Genomic DNA, 20632 nt, shown 5'->3' with positions numbered 1-20632 from the left:
GACCTTCTATTCTTAGATGCACTTTGGAGTCAAAGAGACAAGGATATGAATCCAGGCCCATGTTGTTGGAGGAAGGGAGATCCCTTCCAAGGCTTGAGAGTGGACTCTTGTCTAACACCTGGAAATGAACTATCCAACAAGACATATGTGCTGATAAAGCAAAAGACTTTACTGGGAAGGGGCGCCAAGGCAGGGGAGCAGTAGGGAAGGGAACCCAGGAGAACTGCTCTGCCACGTGGCTCGCAGTCTCAGGTTTTATGTTAATGGGTTAGTTTCCAGGTTGTCTTTGGCCAGTCATCTTGCTTGGCCCATATCTGGTCTGGTTTAAGGTCCTTCCTGGTGGCACATGCATCTCTCAGCCAAGATGGATTCCAGTGCGAAGGATTCTGGGAGGTTGGCAGAACAATATTATTGGCTTGGTGTCTCCTCCTTCCTTTTGGCCCCTCCCAGATCCTCCCAGTTAGTTTTCAGTGGCAGCACCTTATTTGTTATCAGGACCTCCAGTTGTGAGACTACTCAGGCAAGTAGTTATCATTATGCCTGGCCAAGGCAGGCAGTTTTGGTCAGTGGCTCCCTAACAATATGACCTAGCTCCGGCTCAGCAATTCACATTTCTGATCCTTGGTCTCCTAGTTCATCAAATGAAGAAAATAGTATAAACTCAAAATTAATAGCTCATATATGTAAGTCATGTGCTATGCAGTATGGCTCAGAGCAACCTTTCAGTTGTTGTTCAGTTGCTAAGTCATGTCTAACCCTTTGCGACCCCATGGACTGCAGCACACCAGGCTTCCCTGTCCTTCACCATCTCCTGGAGTTTGCTCAAACACATGTCCATTGATTGAGCTGATTATGCCATCCAACAATCTCATCCTGTCACCCCCTTATCCTGCCCTCATTCTTTCCCAGCATCAAAGTCTTTTCTAATGAGTCAGCTCTTCGCATCAGGTGGCTTAAGTATTAAAGCTTCAGCTTCAGCATCAGTCCTTCCAAAAAATATTCAGGGTTGATTTTCTTTAGGATTGACTGGTTTGATCTGCTTACAGTCCAAGGGACTCTCAAGAGTCTTCTCCAGCACCACAATTCAAAAGAAACCATTGATTCTTCAGCACTCAGTCTTCTTTATGATCCAACTTTCACATTTGTACATGACTACTGGAAAAATCATAACTTTGATTACATGGACCTTTGTCAGCAAAGTGATGTTTCTTGTTTTTAATACGCTGTCTAGGTTTGTCACAGCTTTTCTTCCAAGGAGCAAGCATCTTTTACTTTCATGGCTGCAGTCACCATCTGCAGTGATTTTGGAGCTCAAGAAAATAAAATTTGCCACTGTTTCCACTTTTTCCCCATCTGTTTGCCATGAAGCGATGGGACTGGATGTCATCGTCTTAGTTTTTTGAATGAATGAAAAACTTTTCAGTAGTCGTTGGTTATTTTTATCACTTGTGACAAGCCCTATGCTGTATCCTGGGAATATGATGAGGTAACAGTGCTCACATTGTAGTGGAGAGGTTGAGGTGTTACAAACACACATACCTCTTTTCCTTGCATTTCATTTTATTATTTCCATCCCCATCTGACCTCTTCTTCATCCACTCCTTACCTGCCTGTCCATCTCCATGCTCCTCCTCTGTCCGTCTCCACACCTCTTACAGCCATCTAGAATCTAGCTCCACACGGTCTCTTCCCTCACTCAGCCCCACCCCCTCATCTTCTATCTTCTGAGTGAACAAATCCCCCACGCCTGGCTGCACATGCCTGCTTGTTTTCATTTCTCCTTCTTAGCCCTGCTGTTTTCCTTTCCTCCCCCTATGGAAGTCCCTCCTATCCTTCCAGGTTCAGCCTAAGTCCTGTTGTTACCTCTCTACTACTCTTTCTCACATGAATCTCTCCAAGAACCCCTGTGGTAGTCATAATTACCTATTGTAGCCATTACCTACCATTTAGAATTATTCCCTTTTTGTTTCATCTATCTTAGTGGTTTGTTTTCTCCCCAGCTAGACTGGGAAAATGTATGCTAAATATGCTTAATGAATATAAGATGGTTTGTCAATTGACTCAGGGTGGCCTGAGGAATACATTTCCTTCCTTTGAAATGAAGAGAGTTTCCTAGTGTTACTTCAGGGTTTTAAGAATTGGGACTCCAGCTTGCAGCTGATTCTCAAGTTGAAAGCATTGTTAGTGAACTGACCATTGCCCTCAGTTGGAGTTTAACCATCAGTGTTATAAAGATAAGAGCTCCTCCACCCCACCCTGCGATGTGGCCCTCTTGGGATGTTTGATTGACACTTCCTGCTTGGCAGAGAGATCCCCTGCCTTTCTAAGGAGTATGTTGCTAAGGACACATCTCACATGAGCCGTCTGTGTCAGTACCCAAAGAGTTTGATGCTGCCCTTGCCCACTAGGGGATGTTTGTAAGGACTGGTGAGCACCAGGAATCAAGATGCCGAGGATAGGGCAGGCTGCCTGGGTGTGAGTACCCGTACTTTCAAGTCATTTCTTGGTTGCTTTTAGGAAGGTTTGCTGGATGCAGTTTGTCACCAGGGGAAGTGTTTACACAAGAGGACAAGGAGCAGATATATTCACATGCAGCACTTTGGAATAATTCCATTCCAAACTCCTGACTGTCAGCTGGTGAGCTGTTTGGGAGAGCATTTTCAGTCTGAAGAGAGGAATCGTTGTTTAGTCTGAGATTTTAGCCTGAACTTCCCTTTCACGTGGTTTCCACTTGAGAGTTCTTCGAGTTAGACCACGGTGAAATTAAAGGCTGAGGCACTTTGAGAATGGTAAAAATCAATGAATAAAAGACCAAAGTATTAATTTCATAATTGCATCCATTCATTTCCCCCTTTATTCTTTTTATTTTTCTTTTTAAATCCTGCACTCCTTATGTTGAATCATTTATAATACTAACTTTGACTGATTTGACTGACATAACACTAAACATTGTGTTTAATATGTGGCTGATGATACTTCTGAAAAATATTTTTCATTATCATTATTATTATGTATGTTCAGATATAGCACAGCAAATGAATTTTAATGTTTTGAATTGATAGTACCTTTACCTATTCTTCATACAGACATTCACTAACATCTCCTACTGTTTGACTTGTATGAATGTTGCCTTATAATTGGCAAGAAAGGTAGGCTGCTGTTTACATAATTATTTACAATTTCCTAGAGGAGATTAAAGGGAATTTTATGGATTTTTTTAATTTTTGGCAGCATTTATTGTTTAATGTAAGTAGACTTAAATGGGTCTCATGTTTTCTTCCAGATGTGAGGGAAGGGTGCCCAAAGTAGCAAGACTTTAAAAATTATTAATATGATAGCTGCCAAAGCTCAATATTTGTTGATAAGTTTTCACACATCTGACTAATAGACTTGGATTCTATTCATGAGTTACAAAGGGAAGAAACTCAGTTTGACATAAAATGAGTGGCTTTGCTTTTGATCTGATTGAGAGCATTCATTTCACTGTTGATTATAGGATCCTGCAAAGTGAGAACTTAATAGATTATGGTGGGTGGGGGGAGCTTGGGCTCTAAAGCTAGTTTTTACCTGACTTCCCAGTCTCCCTTTAGAATACTTTTTTTGTTTAGGAAAATGCAGAAGAGTGATCTCAGCAGAGTACAAAGGGAGTGGGAAAATGTGAGATTAAAGAAAAAACTCACAATTCAGTTTAATGCCTTTTTTATTTTCTTGATCCATTGAACTTTTGGGTCTCTATTAGTACACAAAATTTTTAGTTAACAAGAAATGTTCTGGTATTGGTGTAACTTTTTGTTTATTTGGCTTTTGCTGAAGTAGAAGATTAGAGTGGGAAAATTCTTTCTTGACAGCAGAAGTGATTAATAGTGTCCCCTGTTGCCTTCAAAATATAATACTCTATTCCCTGCGTCTTTGCTCTTTCTTGAATCTAGTAACTGAGCTTTGAAGTCAGTATTTTAACTTATCACTGATTCACTTTCACACTACTGAGAAATTAGCTTCTATTTCTTTCCATAGATGCCTATAGATGGGTGACGGTAGGGTGCTCTCAGATATAAGGCAGGTCCCCTGGTTCCCAATAATAAGATAAAGCCAGCCTGAATATATAAACTTTTAGAGGTAGAATAATATGAGACATAGCATTATTTAATACGTTTATGTAGAAATAATGTCTTTTTCTATTCACTTTCAGGAAATGATTTATTCAGAGCCTCCATTTGCATCTATGATATCATGTCTTTAGTGTAACCCAGCTGCTTTGAAGTCATCTAGTACAGTGTGCCAGATTCTGTCTCTTCAATCCTACCCATCTAAACTGCATAGACCTTCATGTTTTGGATATCCATACATGAAGCTATTTCTAAAGTTTATCCCAGTCCCTAGCACATATTATATCTTTCTTTTTCGGCTCTCTATCTATAAATGTATATTGGAGAGCTCCAAAATGTGGCCATTTTCTGTACTGTTCTTAAAAGATTTCTTTACAGTGACATCTAATATGAACAACTGTGAGGTTACAACCCTGTAGATCATGATTAAGCTTTTATTCAATTTCTTTGCCTCCTTTAAATAGACAGTTCTGTCAGCTGACTTTTGAGATTGTTTCGGATTTGAGTATCTTCATTCAAAGAGTACTTCTTTGTTCGAAATAAAGTACTTGAGAGAGGATTCTGTAAATAAAAGACTGTGAGAACTTAAATATTTGACAACGTTCTTTGGGGGAAGAAGAAAAGAAATCCTCAGTATATATGGTGCAGTGATTAATCAAAGGGTTTTCTTCTTTTTTTCACATCTGATTGTTTTATTGTTATTTATTTGTATATGTTTTTTAAAGGAGAAAAAATAGTTACAAAGATGTGGTTTACTGGAATAGGGAATTTAAATAGGCTAAAGATTATTGTATGGTGTTTGTTTAACCGTAATAGTTAATATATGGTGATCCAAAAACACAATGCCATCACAGAAAATAGAACTACAGATTTAGTGAAAAGGTAGATCTCAGTTCCCCAACCAGTTACAGAAAGCAAAACTAATGACTTTGCTTATAAGACTTTTTATTAATCTTCACTTCTCCAATATAGGTCTATCTTTGAAAATATCTTAATTTACATTTAAAAGTGGTGTCAAGTACTGTAGAGATATGACATGAGAAAATTAATATAAAACCTGAGCTTTGTCTTGGGATAATCTTGTAAGTTTGGGAAGAGGAGGTATATATGGGAGAAGAATCTTACTGGAAATGATCAGAGCTAACTCTCCTCTCTTGAGACCTTTTTCTGGCTCTCTATCTGGCAAGAGAAAAGACGTGTCAGATGAAGCTGAGGGGAGTAAGTGAGTAGGTTGTGATAACAGCAACTTGACATTCATGTAGCTCTCTACTTTTCAAGGAGCTTTTGTGAGTGTTATTTAATTTCATCATCACAACAACCCTGAGATGTAGAGGAAGAGATAAAAGGACTCCCTCCTCCTTCCCTGTTTTCTTTTTAACATTTAAGGAAACTGAGGCTCTGACAGGTTCAGCAGATTGACCCAGGTTGCCTTGTAGAAAATGGGAAGATAGGAAAAAAGCTGCTTCTCTGAGTAGAGGAAAAACACTGGTTACAGTATATGTGCATGTGCAGGGTTTTTTTCTATCCCCTCAAATCTTATTTCTCACTCCCATTCCTTCTAGGGACATGTAAAACACAGTTATGAATGTGTTTTAGACGTGATTATCCTAGAAATGCTTCCCATAAGTCATTACTTTTTGAAGAATGGCAGTAAATTCTTATCCTTTCTATATTTTGCTCTTTGCATCTTTGCTTCTGCCAGTAATGAGAGTTCAGGTATGCTTAAGAACAAAGGAGACATAGATATATTTTTAACTGAGTATTGTCAGAGTAAATCCAACTGTGACCTGCCAAGGTTTATTATCTGATTTTGAAAGACTTCTGAATTTAAATACTTCAGTAACTTACCTCCTCCCCTCAGATCTTTTAGATGAAGCAACATTGTTCTCTGGATGGATGTAATTTCAGGAAAGAGATCATTTGCTGACAGTCATTTGAGATATATGTATCACATCTGTTTGAGACTTTTCTATGTGGTTTTATGGATATTTAAGGTTTTAAGATATAGTTTGAGAACCATATGAACCCTTCTAGACCATCAAGCCCCTCTTTATTAAGAACATTGTCTTGGACTTTACATGTGTAACTTGGTTAACTGTCTTGGATAGATTTAATTAAATGTCACAAATATTTATTGAATTTTGAATACAGCATGAAGTGCAGCTGGTGATATAGAGATAAGCTCTTTCCCTAAAAGGGGATTTAACACACTACTAGTAGATATAAAACAAGAAACAAAATGACTCCCGGGTAAAGGAAAATGAATATATGCAAAAAGGGAAATATAAACTGAGCCCTTCAAGGGTTCACACAGAGTGTGCATGTCAGGTTGAGAATAGCAGAGTGAGCTTCACAGTTTGGGAAGGGCTCTCCAGGAAGCATGGTATTTTGAGGGTGACAAATGGAGGTTTCTATTGGAGGAAACAGCATGAGCAAAGGCATGGATGCAGGAAAGTTTAGGGTATATTTGGGGAACTAGGACTGAGTTCAGAATGTCAGGAAGAAAACACAGTAGGTGATTGTGTACTTGGCACTTTCCAAAGAGTGTAATGAATTTTGATTTTCTTGTGGATCAAAGAGAAAATTCCTTAAAGGATTTTTGAAAGAAGGTAAGAAAAGAAGAATGCTAGCTGTGTTTTGAACTTAGAGACATTTTAGCTGTGCGAACGAAATACTTAGTACCTGTGTTGGCTACTGTTAACATCGCTTCTACATCAAACTCAATTTAACAAAGATGAGTCTTTATTTATCTTGACCTCTTTCCTTTTATCCAGAACCTTCTGGCTACCAAGGACTCAGCATGCAGGAAGGATACAGAAATCTCTTCTGTCCAGCCCTTACCTCGTTTCCCTTGATCCAATCCTCTACTATCCTTCAACTTCCTTATACATATTTTAGCAAGAGTATTAATACTTGATAATGTATTAATGTGTGATTTGACTTTAGGATATTTACATTTGTATAACCAGTCATTCCTTCACCAAGGTTTTCTGTCTCTAGTAGTAGAATTTTCATACACTGGCAGCATACTGGTGGAGGTTGGGAGCAGAGTGGACTTTGGAGTCATATTAACCAGGTTTGAAGTCTGGGTTTCCCTCACGTGAGCCTGTCTGAAACCCCCTTGACTGGTGATACAGTGATGCCTTCCTCATTGGATGGTGATAACATTTGTAACTTGCATGTGGAAGGCTTCTCCTTCCTGCTTTCGCTTTTCACCGTAAACGTTATAAGTGACAGTAATGTCTGCTTAGTCATGGGTTCACTTACTCAACTTCTCACCCTGTGATTAGGAAACAACTGTATTCTTCAAGCAAGAGACCCTCGAGGTCTGTGTTGTTGCTCCACACCCTCTTCATATATCTTCTCAGACTTGAAGTGGTGTTTCTACTGCTCAACCTCTTGGATTCTGAAACCTGAAGGCAACTTGATAGAATTTCTCATGTGTCTTCCTGAGTTGTGGCTATTTGTATATTTATTCCATCCCACTTCTTATTTTATTTTAAAAAACTTTTTACTTTGTATTGGGGTATAGCCGATTAACAATGTTGTGATAGTTTCAGATGAGCAGTGAAGGAACTCAGCCATACGTATTTATGATGCATCCTCTCCCAAACTCCCCTCCCATTCAGGCTGCCACATAATTTTGAACAGAGTTCCATGTGCTCTTCAGTAGGTCATTGTTGGTTATCCATTTTAAATATAGCAGAGTACATGTCCATCCCAAGCTCCCTAACTATCCCTCCCCCCAATCCTTCCCCCTAGCAACCACAAGCTCTAAGTCCGTGAGTCTGTTTCTGTTTTTCAGGTAAGTTCATTTGTATCATTTCTTTTTAGATTCCATATATAAGTGATGTCATATTATATTTTTACTTCTCTGTCTGACTTATTTCACTCAGTATGACACTCTCTAGGCCCATCCATGTTGCTGCAAATGGCATTATTTCATTCCTTTTAATGGCTGGGTGATATCCCATTGTATATATGTACCCCATCTTCTCTAGCCTTTCCTCTGTCGATGGACATTTAGGTTGCTTCCATGTCCTGGCTATTGTAAACAGTGCTGCAATGAATATTGGGGTGCATGTACCCTTACAGATCATGTTTTTTCTCTGAATATAGGCCCAGGAGTGGAACTGCAGGGTCATATGGTAGCTCAATTTTTAGTTTGTTTTTTTTTTTTTAAGGGAATTCCATACTGTTCTCCATAGTAGCTATACCAGTTTACATTCCCACCAACAGTGTAGGAGGGTTCCCTTCTCTCCACACTCTCTCTCCAATATTTTCTGTTTGTGTATTCCATCCTGCTTTTGACTGGAAGTTCTAGACTGGACATTCTTTAAAGGCACTTTCCATTTCCTATAGTATCCAATATAATGCTCCACACTCTTTCAATTTGAGGAGTGAATGTAATTGATCTGATGCCTTTATAATGCTCATGTATAACTAGTACCCAAATCCAGTTCCCACTTTTCTATGGCACTGGGCAAAGTTAACCACCACTCCATCTGTTTACCAATATACTACAAATTATCTTCAATGTATCTAGAAACACCACACCCAAATAGACCTCATAGATTGATTTTTTTCTACCGTCTAGAGCAAATGTGGAATTATTACCGTGGAATTCAAGCATTCTCTATCAGTTTTTTTATACCCCTCCTCACCCAGTACTTACTACACTTCAGCCTACACCCTATGATTCAACCAGGCAGATTGCCTAGATCTACTCCCCTGTGCGAACATGGGTAAAAATATCCATTGTCAGCTGACATAACAGGTGGCTTTCTCTTGCCATCTAGAAATCCATGAAAGATATTGTCACAGTCTCCCACATAAGGTCATGGCCTAATCTGGGAAACAATTTTCAACAAGCCCCCAGTACAATTGTGACTCTCAATACATCTGATCTATTTCTTTCCTTGAAGTTAACTCATGATTTAAAGTTAATTTATATTTATTGGCAGTATTATCTGCTCATTTGCTGGTCACTTGTGGACCTCTGCTTTGACCTCTGCTTTCCAAAGAGATAGACCAGTGGTCAGTTCTGATTAAAGAGTTTCCTAGCACTAGCATTCATGTAGTCCAGCCATCTCAATTTATAAGGGAGAGAATGAAAACGTCTCAGGTAGACGCCTTTTTTTTTTTTTTTTGCCTTATCTTGTTTAGTCACTAAGTCATGTCTGACTCTTTGTGACCCCATGGACAGTAGCCTGCCAGGCTCCTATGTCCGTGGGATTCTGCAAGCAAGAATACTGGAGTGGACTACCATTTCCTTCTCCATGCCTTATCTTGGTAACTTTTGAAAATAAATTTAATTCACAGGCATGCAAGTTTCAACTGGAAAATACAGAAACAGAACATTTTAAAGGACTTCCAGAAAAGGAAGCACAATGTAAAATTTACCGCCCTTCTATAGCACAAAGTTATCCATACTTTAAATGAAATGCCAAGCCAATGAAGTTGGTTTAGACAGGTGTTTGGGAGGCAGTCAGTATGCTATGTACATATTTTGATGGTAGTAGTGAAATTTAAGAAGGAGATGGTCACAAATACCAAGAATATTACCAAAACAAGCATTGTTTTATTCTTTATTCCTTTCATAAAAAAAGTGTAAGATTTATTTTTACAACTGTTTTTATCAAGTGGTGTATTAAAAATCAATTTAGCAAAAATTGAATAGCATTGAAATATTTATAGAAATTTTATAGAAATATTATATATTCTATATAGAGCCTGTATTTCTATAGGAATATATCTCTGGGTACAACTAGAGATAAGATACATGAATTATCTGTCTGTATAGTACTTTATTCCTTATGATTTCAGTTTCTTTGCTAAATGTCTAAGTCCTGAAATGATATTGGCCCATTGCTAAAAGCAATAGCTTTAGTTTAACCCAAGACTTTATAGCTTGGATTCAGTTCAGTTCAGTTCTGTCACTCAGTCGTGTACAACTCTGCGACCCCATGGACTGCAGCACGCCAAGCTTCCCTGTCCATCACCAACTCTCGGAGCTTGCTCAAACTCATGTCCAACAAGTTGGTGATGCCATCCAACCATCTCATCCTCTGTTGTCCCCTTCTCCTCCTGCCTTCAACCTTTCCTAGCATCAGGGTCTTTTCAAATGAGTCCATTCTTCACATCAGGTGGCCAAAGTATTGGAGTTTCAGCTTTAGCATCAGTCCTTCCAATGAACATTCAGGACTGATTTCCTTTAGGATGGACTGGTTGGATCTCCTTGCAGTCCAAGGGACTCTTAAGAGTCTTCTCCAACACCACAGCTCAAAAGCATCAGTTCTTTGGTGCTCAGCTTTCTTTATAAGTCCAACTCTCACATCCATACATGACTACTGGAAAAACCATAGCTTTGACTAGACGGACTTCTGTTGGTATAGCTTGGATTAATCTTTAATAAATAAAACATCACCCAGATCAACCTACCTATGTGTATAATAGACTTTTCTTTTTTATACAAGATCATGTGGTCAAATAACATTTTTGAGCACGCAGAATTATGCAGTGCTGGTGTGAAGTGAAAGTTGCTCAGTTGTGTCTGACTCTTTGCAACCCTATTGACTATACAGTCCATGGAATTCTCCAGGCTAGAATACTGGAGTGGGTAGCCTTTCCCTTCTCCAGGGGACCTTCCCAACCCAGGGATTGAACCCAGGTCTCCTGCATTGCAGGTGGATTCTTTACCAGCTGAGCCACAGGGGAAGCCCAAGAATACTGGAGTGGGTAGCCTATCCCTTCTCCGATGGATCTTCCAGACCCAGGAATCAAACCGGGGTCTTCTGCATTGCAGGCAGATTCTTTACCAACTGAGCTATCAGGGAAGCCTGCAGTGCTGGTATTCAGAGAGTTTAAATTAAGAATTCAGATATGTTGTTTGCTACCAGGGAGCAGAAAAGGATAAATAATCAATATCTACATATGCAATGCAGTCAGTGGATATAAATTAACTTACATTCATCAATCTCATGAGTTAACATTGAGAGGGAAAAATCTAGTGAAGTGAAGTTCAGGGTTGTAGTTATTTGTGTGTACATTGAAGACTGAAGTTTGAACTTTGGCTGTAATAGTTACTTCCTGAGATGTAGACAGTATTTGACCCCCAGCCCCAGCCTCTCAAATCTGAATAGGTCAGCATTGCCCCCCTCACCCCAAAAAAGCTTCCTATAATGTAATTTCAGGGAAACTCTTTAGGGACACTGAACAGTCTCCAAATCAGCGTGAAACATGTTGCAGATAATTTATTCCATGAACTTACATTTTGTGAAATGTATAAATTATCTACTTATAGTTCAAAGGGGCTAGAAAAATACCCCCATCCCTCCACCTTAACATTCCCATGTAGAAAGATATCGCAACAATGATCTTGCATCCTATGGAAGCAGAAACAGATGTTCAGAGTTCCTGACTTCTTTGTTAGCTGCTGCTCACTGGGTTGTCCTTTGAATGTCCAGGTGATGTTTGTAATACTGTGATGTGTTTGCTGAGTATCTTATCACTTTGCGGAAAGGGAAATCAAAGGCACGTTGGGGGTGGGGGAAGTGCAGACCCTCCCTCCATATTTGAACATTTCTCTTTTCATCTACCCCACGGAATCGCCCATTTAGATGGCTACTTGTGTTACCTTGTTAGGGAGGGGTTGAAAAGAGCCAGTGGGTACCCCAATGAGTATATTTATAACATTTAAAGAAAATAAGCACAAGATGTGATTATCAGTTTGGCATGTAAATAAATTAGCATCTGGGCATTAATTTTGAATGATAAAAGCAAAGGATGATTTAGCTAAATAGTGCCTTGACTTTACAAGAGATTTTTAAAAATTTATTTATTTTTAATTGGAGGATAATTGCTTTGCAATATTGTGTTGGTTTCTGCTAAACATCAGCAGGAAATCAACCGTAAGTATACATATGTCCCCTTCCTGTTGAACCTCCCTTCTCTCACCTCCCACCCCATCCCACCCCTCTAGGTTGTCACAGAGCACCAGGTTTGAGCTCTCTGCTTCATATAGCAAAGAGTAGCACTGAAACATGTACATTACCATATGTAAAGTAGATAGCCAGTGGGAATTTGCTGTACAAGAGATTTTAATGTTTGTGTATGTGCCGGATTTCACTGATGCCCATTTCTCCACAAAATGGCAGGAGCCCTTGTAGCAGCCACACCACACCTTTTTAACGTCTTTCACTTGTGACCTGGACCACAGGTATAGCTCAGCTTCTTCCAGTCCTATTTTCTCACAGATGTCACTGAGAGACCTAATTGTGTTTATAGCCTCTCTGATGTGACGTTTTCAGAAGCAGAGCTAGGCTGAAGTTGTTGGCCTGATTCACAAAGAACCATGGTCATTAGGAGACAAAGGCTCAGAATGAAGAGGTTTCTTTGAAGGCCTTTGACCCTAGAGCCCGCTAAGTGTAAGAAATGGAGTTTAGGTGGGTGAGCTTTGTCTGTAGGTCGGCTGTGTTCTCTCTAGTCCATGGTCTACATCCAAATCTGTCTGTAGGTCTTAATCTCAGCATTCTATTGACTGAGACCCTGAGATACCTAGGGGAACAGTAAACCTGTTTGGTTTATTTGTACAGGGAAATTATGGAGAACTGTTAGATAGGGTTTGAAAAGAAAAAAAAACTTGTTAGAAATCAAATGGGAGTCATCCTCAGTCTCTTAGGAGTGACCAAACAAAGATTTAAATATTTTTACATTACTTGGGCTTCCCTGGTGTCTCAGATGGTAAAGAATCTGCCTGCAATGCAGGAGACCTGGGTTCGATCCCTGGGTTGGGAAGATCCCCTGGAGAAGGGAATGGCAATGCACTCCAGTATTCTTGTCTGGAGAATTCCATGGACAGAGGAGCCCAGTGGGTTACAGTCCATGGGGTCGCAAAGGTTCAGACACAGTTGAGTGACTAACACTTTCATGGGGCTTCCCAGGTGATGCTAGTGGTAAAGAATCCACCTGCTAAGGAAGGAGAAGCAAGAGATGAGGATTTGATCCTTGGGTCGGAAAGATCCCCTGGAGAAGGAAATGGCAACCCACTCCAATATTCTTGTCTGGAAAATTCCATGGACAGAGGAGCCTGGCAGGCTGCAATCCATGGGGTCGCAAAGTGTAGGACATGACTGCCTGACTAACACATTACTTGGAACCCTCCTTAATTTTAATTAAGATTTGCCTTTGGTTTCAGTCTTTACCTTTAACCCCATTTCCCCTCCAACTTGAAAATAATCAGCAACTTATGCTTATAGTAGTTTTGGGCTTCTTAAAAGGTTATGGCTTTCAAATACACAACTTTTCAAAGGTCTGATTCCACATTGCCAGGATGTCTGCAAAGATGGGTGGAGTGTGATATGCTTGTGTGTCTAGGGCAGGATTGGCAAACTGGCCAGGCACATCTGGTCTGCTGCCTGATTTTGTACGCCCTATGAGATCACCGTGGTTTTTCCATTTTTAAGTGATTACATTTTAAATGGCTATATAAGTACTTGCATAATACTTTGATTTTGCCTCTTGGCCCACAGTCCTAAAGTATTTTTTATCTGGCCCTTCCAGAAAAAGTGTGCCAACCCCTCATCTAGGGAATAATGTCACAGGCATCTCTCCTAATTTTGATGATAAGAAATAGTCCTACTTATTTGTTCTATTCGTCTAAATTCCTCTTCTAAGTTATCAAAGCCGGTATCTTCTAATAGAAATGTTTCATAGTGTTGTCTTCCCTGGTAGCTCATATGGTAAAGAATCTGCCTGCCAATTCAGGAGACCCAGGTTCGATCCCTGGGTTGGAAAGATACCCTGGAGAAGGAAATGGTACCCCACTCAAGTATTCTTGCCTGGAAAATCCCAAGGACAGAGGAGCCTGGTGGCCTGCAGTCTGTGAGGTTACAGAGTCGGACACTATTGAGCGACTGACACTTTCAGGTGACTTCCCAGGTGGTGCTAGTGGTCAAGAATCTGCCTGCTAATGCAGGAGAAGCAAGAGACATGGGTTCAATCCCTGGGTCAGGAAGATCCCCTGGAGGAGGAGATGACAACCCACTCCAGTATTCTTGCCTGGAAAATTCTATGGACAGAGGAGCCTGGCGGGCTGCAGTCCATGTGGTCTCAAAGAGTCAAACATGAGTGAGCACACATACTGTTGCAGTCTTTTCAGGGGTCAGTGAGTAGGGGTACACAAAAGATTTGGTGCCACATGTTTAAATAAAATTAACCAGTAGCCCTCATAGTATACTTGGAAGTGTCCCTGCAGCAGGGACTTACCTGGCCAGTGAGGATGGGGGAGGGGAGAGTATACTCAATACTTTTTTATTGAGAGGTAAACTCAAAGTCCAAAAAAAGAGTTAACAATAAATGCATAAAGAGGTTTATTTGGGTAAATGGCCTGTGGTGGATTTTCTTACAGAAAGGGGGAGGAAAAAGGCAGGTAGATGTTCTCTTTGAACAGAAGCTAGAAGGCAGGAAATCCCTTGCAGTGTCCAGCTGTATTCATGCCATTGGAATAATAAATGTGACATGGTGGTGATTCTCTAGAAGAGAATTCTAGAGCACCCTTCTTTGTTAAAAGAGTCAGCTCTAGGGCTCTCACTGAATGGAACATTCCCTAAGTGTTTCCACTATGAAATACTTTGGGCACCTGTGTCCTTCAGTGTTCTGTACTTTCAATTGCATCCAAGAGAGAGCCTCAATTGTGAGCTGATTGTCCTGGGGAGGAGATGGGATGACAGCAGGGTAAGCAGTCCTGCATTCAATGAGAGCTGCCGGAGTCGAAGCAGGGAGCAGAGGCATTGCTGTTGTTTAACAGCTTTAGTGAAGTATCATTTGCATACTATAAAATTCATCCATCCATTTTAATTATTTTTTAGTAAATTTATGGAGTTGTATAAGCATCACCATTCAATTTCATAACATTTCCATCACTCCAGAAAGAACACTGTGCCCATTTGCTCTCATTCCCCCAGCCCTTGACAACCACTAATCTATTGTCTATTTCAATAGATTTGCCTTTTTATGGGCATTTCATATAAATGGAATCATCCAGTATGTGTTCTTTTGTGGCTGACTTTCACTTGGCATGTTTTCAAGTTTCATACATTTTGTGTCGTGTGTCAGTACTTTGTTTAATGAATGAATATGCCGCATTTTGTTTATCCATTCACCAATTGTTGGACATTGAATTATTTGTGTTCATTTTTTTTTTTGGATGTTAGAAGTAGTGTTCTATGAACATTCACATACAAGTCTTTGTGTGGGCATGTTTCTATTTCTCTTGGGTAGATACCTAAAAGAAGAATTGCTGGGCCATATAATAAATTTAGGTTTAACTTTCTAAGAAACTATCAAACTGTTTTCCAGAGTGGCTGCACCATTTTATATTCCCATCAGCACTGTGTGAGGGTTCCGGTTTCTCTACATTCTAGAGAATACTTGGTACTGTCTTTTTTATTACAGTCTTCCTAGTGGGTATAACAGAGAAGGCAATGGCAACCCACTCCAGTACTCTCGCCTGGAAAATCCCATGGACGGAGGAACCTGGTAGGCTGCAGTCCATGGGGTCGTGAAGAGTCAGAGATGACTGAGCGACTTTACTTTCACTTTTCACTTTGATGCATTGGAGAAGGAAATGGCAACCCACTCCAGTGTTCTTGCCTGGAGAATCCCAGGGACGGGGGAGCCTGGTGGACTGCTGTCTATGGGGTCACACAGAGTCAGACATGACTGAAGCGACTTAGCAGCAGCAGCAGTGGGTATAAAGTGGTATCTCATTTTATCCCTCTCATGAATAATGATGTTGAGTATCTTTTCATATGATTATTGGCCATCCATATATATGTATTTTGTTTAGTGAAATGTCTGTTCAGATCCTTTACCTATTTTTAAATTGAGTTTCTTTTCTTCTTATTGAGTTTTAAGAGTTCTTTATATATTCTTGATATAAATCCTTTATCGGATAGATGAATCACAGACTTTTTCATCCAGTCTGTGACTTGTGTCTTTTGTTTTCTTAATGGTGTCTTTTGGAGGCGTCTTTTGATGGTTGGTTGCCTTGTGAGGATAGCCTGAGTGTGTTATCATTTCAGACCATGAAAGAAGACTGTTCCTTTTCTGTCTCTCCTTTCCTCTTCCCATCTCCTTCCAGCACTCATCCCTTTTAACATTTTGGTTTTTTTTCAAGACTTGCCTTTCTGATGTAAAAAAGAATGATAGGGAATATAGTGAGAAAACGTGAACACAAAAACTAGCTATAAAAGTCTCAGGAAAGAGTGATGTGGCACCATGAGACAGTAGATGGGGCAGGATGTCATGTCCACCCAGAGCAAGGACTCTGCCACTTAGAAGACTTGTGAGCTCAGGCAAGTTGCTCAATCTTTATGTGTCTCCCTACCACATCTCTAAGATGGGAACTATCATTGTATCCACTTGTGAGGATTAGTGAATTAGAACATGTAAAGCACTTAGAAGTATCCATTGGTAATTACTCCGTAAGTGTTAGCTATATTTTTATTATTGTCTTTGTTCTTGTTCTGTGATAGGCAGAGCACTGCTCTATGAAACTCATTGGGCTTTAGTGTCATACATCCTAAGTGACATCTTGAGTGTGATTCCCCGCTCCTGTATTTACAGTGTGACCTCACACAAGCTAGGTTTGCTCTCTGTGCAATGATCTCACTTGTTTAAGAGGAAAACAGCACCTTCCTGGAAGAATTGCTGTGATAGATAAAGTAGAATTACATATGCAAATGTACTTAAGTGGCTGGAAAACAGTGGGTGGTCAATAGGCAATTTTTTGTTTTGCTTGTTTGTTTGTCTGTGATGTTAAGGGGGTAGTGGTTAACGGAGCAAAAGAATCCTGTAATTTTCTGTGGAGCAGAGAGCTGGAAAAAGAAAGGAAAGTCTTGCAGAGAAGTGATAAGTGGGCCTTGTAGAAGACAGTCGTTTTGGACACATGACGAAGGGGGGTTGAGGCAGCAGCAGGCCCAAGTCTGCTGTCTCAGGAGACACACCCATGGGGCTAATGGTGACCGCAGTAGGAGTCTAAAGGTGGGCTCTGATTATTGAAAACCCCAGAGTCAGTTCATTAAAGTGTCTGCAGAATTGTTCTTTTAGGAGCCTCAATCTGGCTTAAAATAGGCAAAATCTTGGAAGCAGAGACCACTTCCAGGAACACTGCAGGCTTTCATTATTCACCTCTTTCAGAAAGAAGTCCTTGGTTCTGAGAAAATCTGCATGCCATGCTTTCCCTAAAGACCTGCTTGCTTCTCAATCTGTCTCCTTTCTTGGCAGTGCTACCCCAGTTATCCTGAGGTTCTACATGAAAGAGCTTTCACAGCTCCAGGAAATAGTGTTACTGTAAAGCATGCAATGATGCGAAGAAAGAATGTGTATTTATTACATTGGTCATAACATCCCAAATATGTACAAGTGATTACAAGCAACCCCTTAAGAATTGATTTGTCTGTTTGACTGTATATCTCTGCCTTGAATTACATAGTATAGATGTTCCAGGAAAATTGTGACTACATTTTATTTTATAATTTGAATTGTTTTCCCGTTAACATTTGCCATCATCTATGAGTAACTGATTTGCTATTGAAACTCTGATAGTAAATGTCTTACCGACTGCCTCCCCACATTCCTCACTTGCCCATTCCCCTTGCCCCTCCTCCTTTCATTATGTCTTTTCAAATGTGAAAAAGTCTATGATCAAAACTTTGAAAACATGATGAATATTTTTGTAACAATTTTTTATTGTTTCTCAAAGTATTAACATTAATATACCCTTACTAATCTTTTTATTCAATATTTGAAAAGGAAAGGAAATATAAGAATATATAGTTCATTCGAATAGATGTTTGATAACATGGCAAGAATCCTTTAGCCCCAACTGCTTTTTAGGTTCAGAAAAGGACCAGAACAGGCCCTGCCACCCTCCGCTCCCTTCCCCATCAGCTGTTCCTCCGTTATTCCACTAACATGGGCCAGGGACCTCCAGGCGCTTTCCCACTGTGTTGGAGCCACTGATCTCCTGACCATTCTCCTGCTCTACGTTCCTACAAAAGTCTTCAGGGGATTTGGACAGTGGGGAAACTTTGAGGATTTGGACACTGGGTCCAGTGGAACTTTCAGCTCACATCACAGAGAGAAGGGACAGATGCAACGCCATCTCCATTTTAATAAGATTCCCAGATCTGATGTGGAAGAACTGAGATCTCCAGGCATTTTCCCCTAGAGACACTAGGGCAGGATGACCCTGAAGGATGACCCTGAGATAAAGGCTTTGGATATTGTCCCAAGCTGAAAGTGCAGACAGAGGATGTGAATGATGGTCTTAAACAGTAAGGCTTTCTTAGATTTGCAGCCATAGCCCATCAAGAAACAGCTTGTTGGATTGTCAGCTTCTTAAGAGAAGGATTATGACTTATTCATATTTAGATCCTTGTATGTCTAGGCATTAAGTAATTGCTCAATTTATCTTCCTTAATGAATGGCAGTCTGTTTGTGAGCATAATTACATGTAGAATTTCTTTGATTTGACTTCTCTCCATTTTTGGTTGCTGGACATTTTCTGAGAATTGATCAAGAGTTCATTAGGTCATTAGAAAATGAGGATGAAATTTTACCCATGAAAATTCCATGCCCCGGGAAAGCAGAGAGTTCCATTCCAGCTTATTTATGTAGTTTGGAGAGTAAGGGTTAAAAATAAAACATCCCATCCATTTCTGCCACATATGAAAGCAAAAGTTGTAAACTTGTGACCCCAGGTTGAATCCAGCCTTCAAGATGTATTTTGTTTGGCCTTTTTAGTGTTTTAGTTTTCAGTCAAGTTAATTGCCAGCATTTATTTAAAAATCAGATTTCATATAAAATACATAAAATAACAGATTGCCAGCTTTCTCTGAAAAATGGGAGAATTCTGGCCATAATTCAGTTTGGATTTCTCTTGACATTTGACTGACCGTTCTATCAGTGGGGTATTGAAATTGCCGCAGCCCTGAGCACCTCCTGTCCCACTGCCAGCATGGAAACTGAATGCCAGTGGCCATTCATTCAGTTCCAAGAGCTCAGCCCAACCATCTCCTTGTTTGTCTGACTGGCCTGGTGCCTGAAGGATTTAAGTTTGCAGTCCCTTGTTTAGAGGCAGTGTGTTTATAGGTTTAAGATGATGACCTTGAAGTTCAGATATTTAATTTTGTGGCTATAAAATATCTCAATGCAAAGGAGTTTTTAAAAACCCATGAATAAACATAAACTCATTCTCTTCAGTCTGTACGTCTTCAGTGATCAATTTCTCCACGTATCATATCTTATTTATAACACCACATTGCCATGGAAATTCACTGCTATACTTTTCACTTTCCAGCTCTACTAAATTTTGCTCTTAACATTTTCAGAACTGCATGTACAATGTACAGATTAAGTGTAGCAGCAATCTCAAGTGGTTTTGTAACATTAAATATTAAATAACTTTAAAACTGCAAACAAGGGGAAAATAAGAAGTCAGCCAAATTCTAACACATAAATTTAATAAAGAAGCAACAGAGAGTCTCTCATTTACATGACCTATTGCTTAACCACTTTAGTGGAAGGACGGCCTCCTCTACCCTAGTATCTTTTTCAAATCTCATACAAAATGTCTTTCCTTAAAGTCCTGTTATAATTTAGTGGTGTGTCTAGCCATTGGCACTGGCCCACACAGTTAATCATAAAACTTAATTCAGAAATCATTTATGGGGTATCTGTCATATACATGCTATATAAAAATAATGAAGATAGTTAAGAGTTATTAAACATTTGCCACATATTGAAATGTATTCTGTGTACTATACAAGTATCATCTCATTTAATCCTCACTCAAACCCTTTGAAGTAGATGTTATTATCTTCATTTTATAGACCAGATGATAGAATCACAGGGAGCACCCATGCTCACAAAGACTGAAAGCCATGGATCCAGTATTCCAGCCCAGGGAGAATGCAGCCTCCCTAAAGTGAGTCCTGGGCAGAAATAAGGCACAGATCTTTTCACTTGGAAATGAAAATTCAACTGATTGTTGGTCTCTTAAAGAATTGTTGTTATTCAGTCACTAAGTCCTGTCCAACTGTTTGCGACCCCATGGACTGCAGTGTGCCAGGATTTCCTGCCCTTCACTATTTTTGCTCAAATTCATGTCCTTTGAGTCAATGATGCTATCCAACCATCTCATCCTCTGTCGCCCCCTTCTCCTACCCTCAATCATTCCCAGCATCAGTTATCCTCTTAAAAGATAACTGTAATAAATATTAATATTAGAACAGTATTTTATGGGAACAAACACTTCTGCTTTGGGGAAGTGGATGGAGACCAGGGAAAATTTCTTTTTGATGCAATTGTAAATGGGATTATTTTCTTCATTTCTCTTGCTGATAGTTTATAAATGTACAGAAATGTCACAGATTTCTGTACCTTGATTTTGTATCCTGTGACTGTCTTGGATTCATTTATTAGTTCTGACAGTTTTTTGGTAGCATGATGCTACTTTAAAG

The 20632-nt window shown here is 39.8% G+C and overlaps 1 protein-coding gene across 3 annotated transcripts in view; it reads left to right on the top strand.

The window, feature by feature from the left end:
* Positions 1-20632, top strand: part of CERS6 (ceramide synthase 6) — a 342789-nt gene that overhangs the window by 160551 nt on the left and 161606 nt on the right. The gene's annotated exons all lie outside the window — the stretch shown is intronic.

Source organism: Giraffa tippelskirchi, chromosome 3 (assembly GCF_054371585.1).
Source record: "Giraffa tippelskirchi isolate mGirTip1 chromosome 3, T2T-mGirTip1v1.2.pri, whole genome shotgun sequence".
In the NCBI taxonomy this organism is placed as follows: Eukaryota; Metazoa; Chordata; class Mammalia; order Artiodactyla; family Giraffidae; genus Giraffa; species Giraffa tippelskirchi.
The sequence above is the reverse complement of the archived record's forward strand: the minus strand, read 5'-3'. Positions and strand labels throughout refer to the sequence as shown.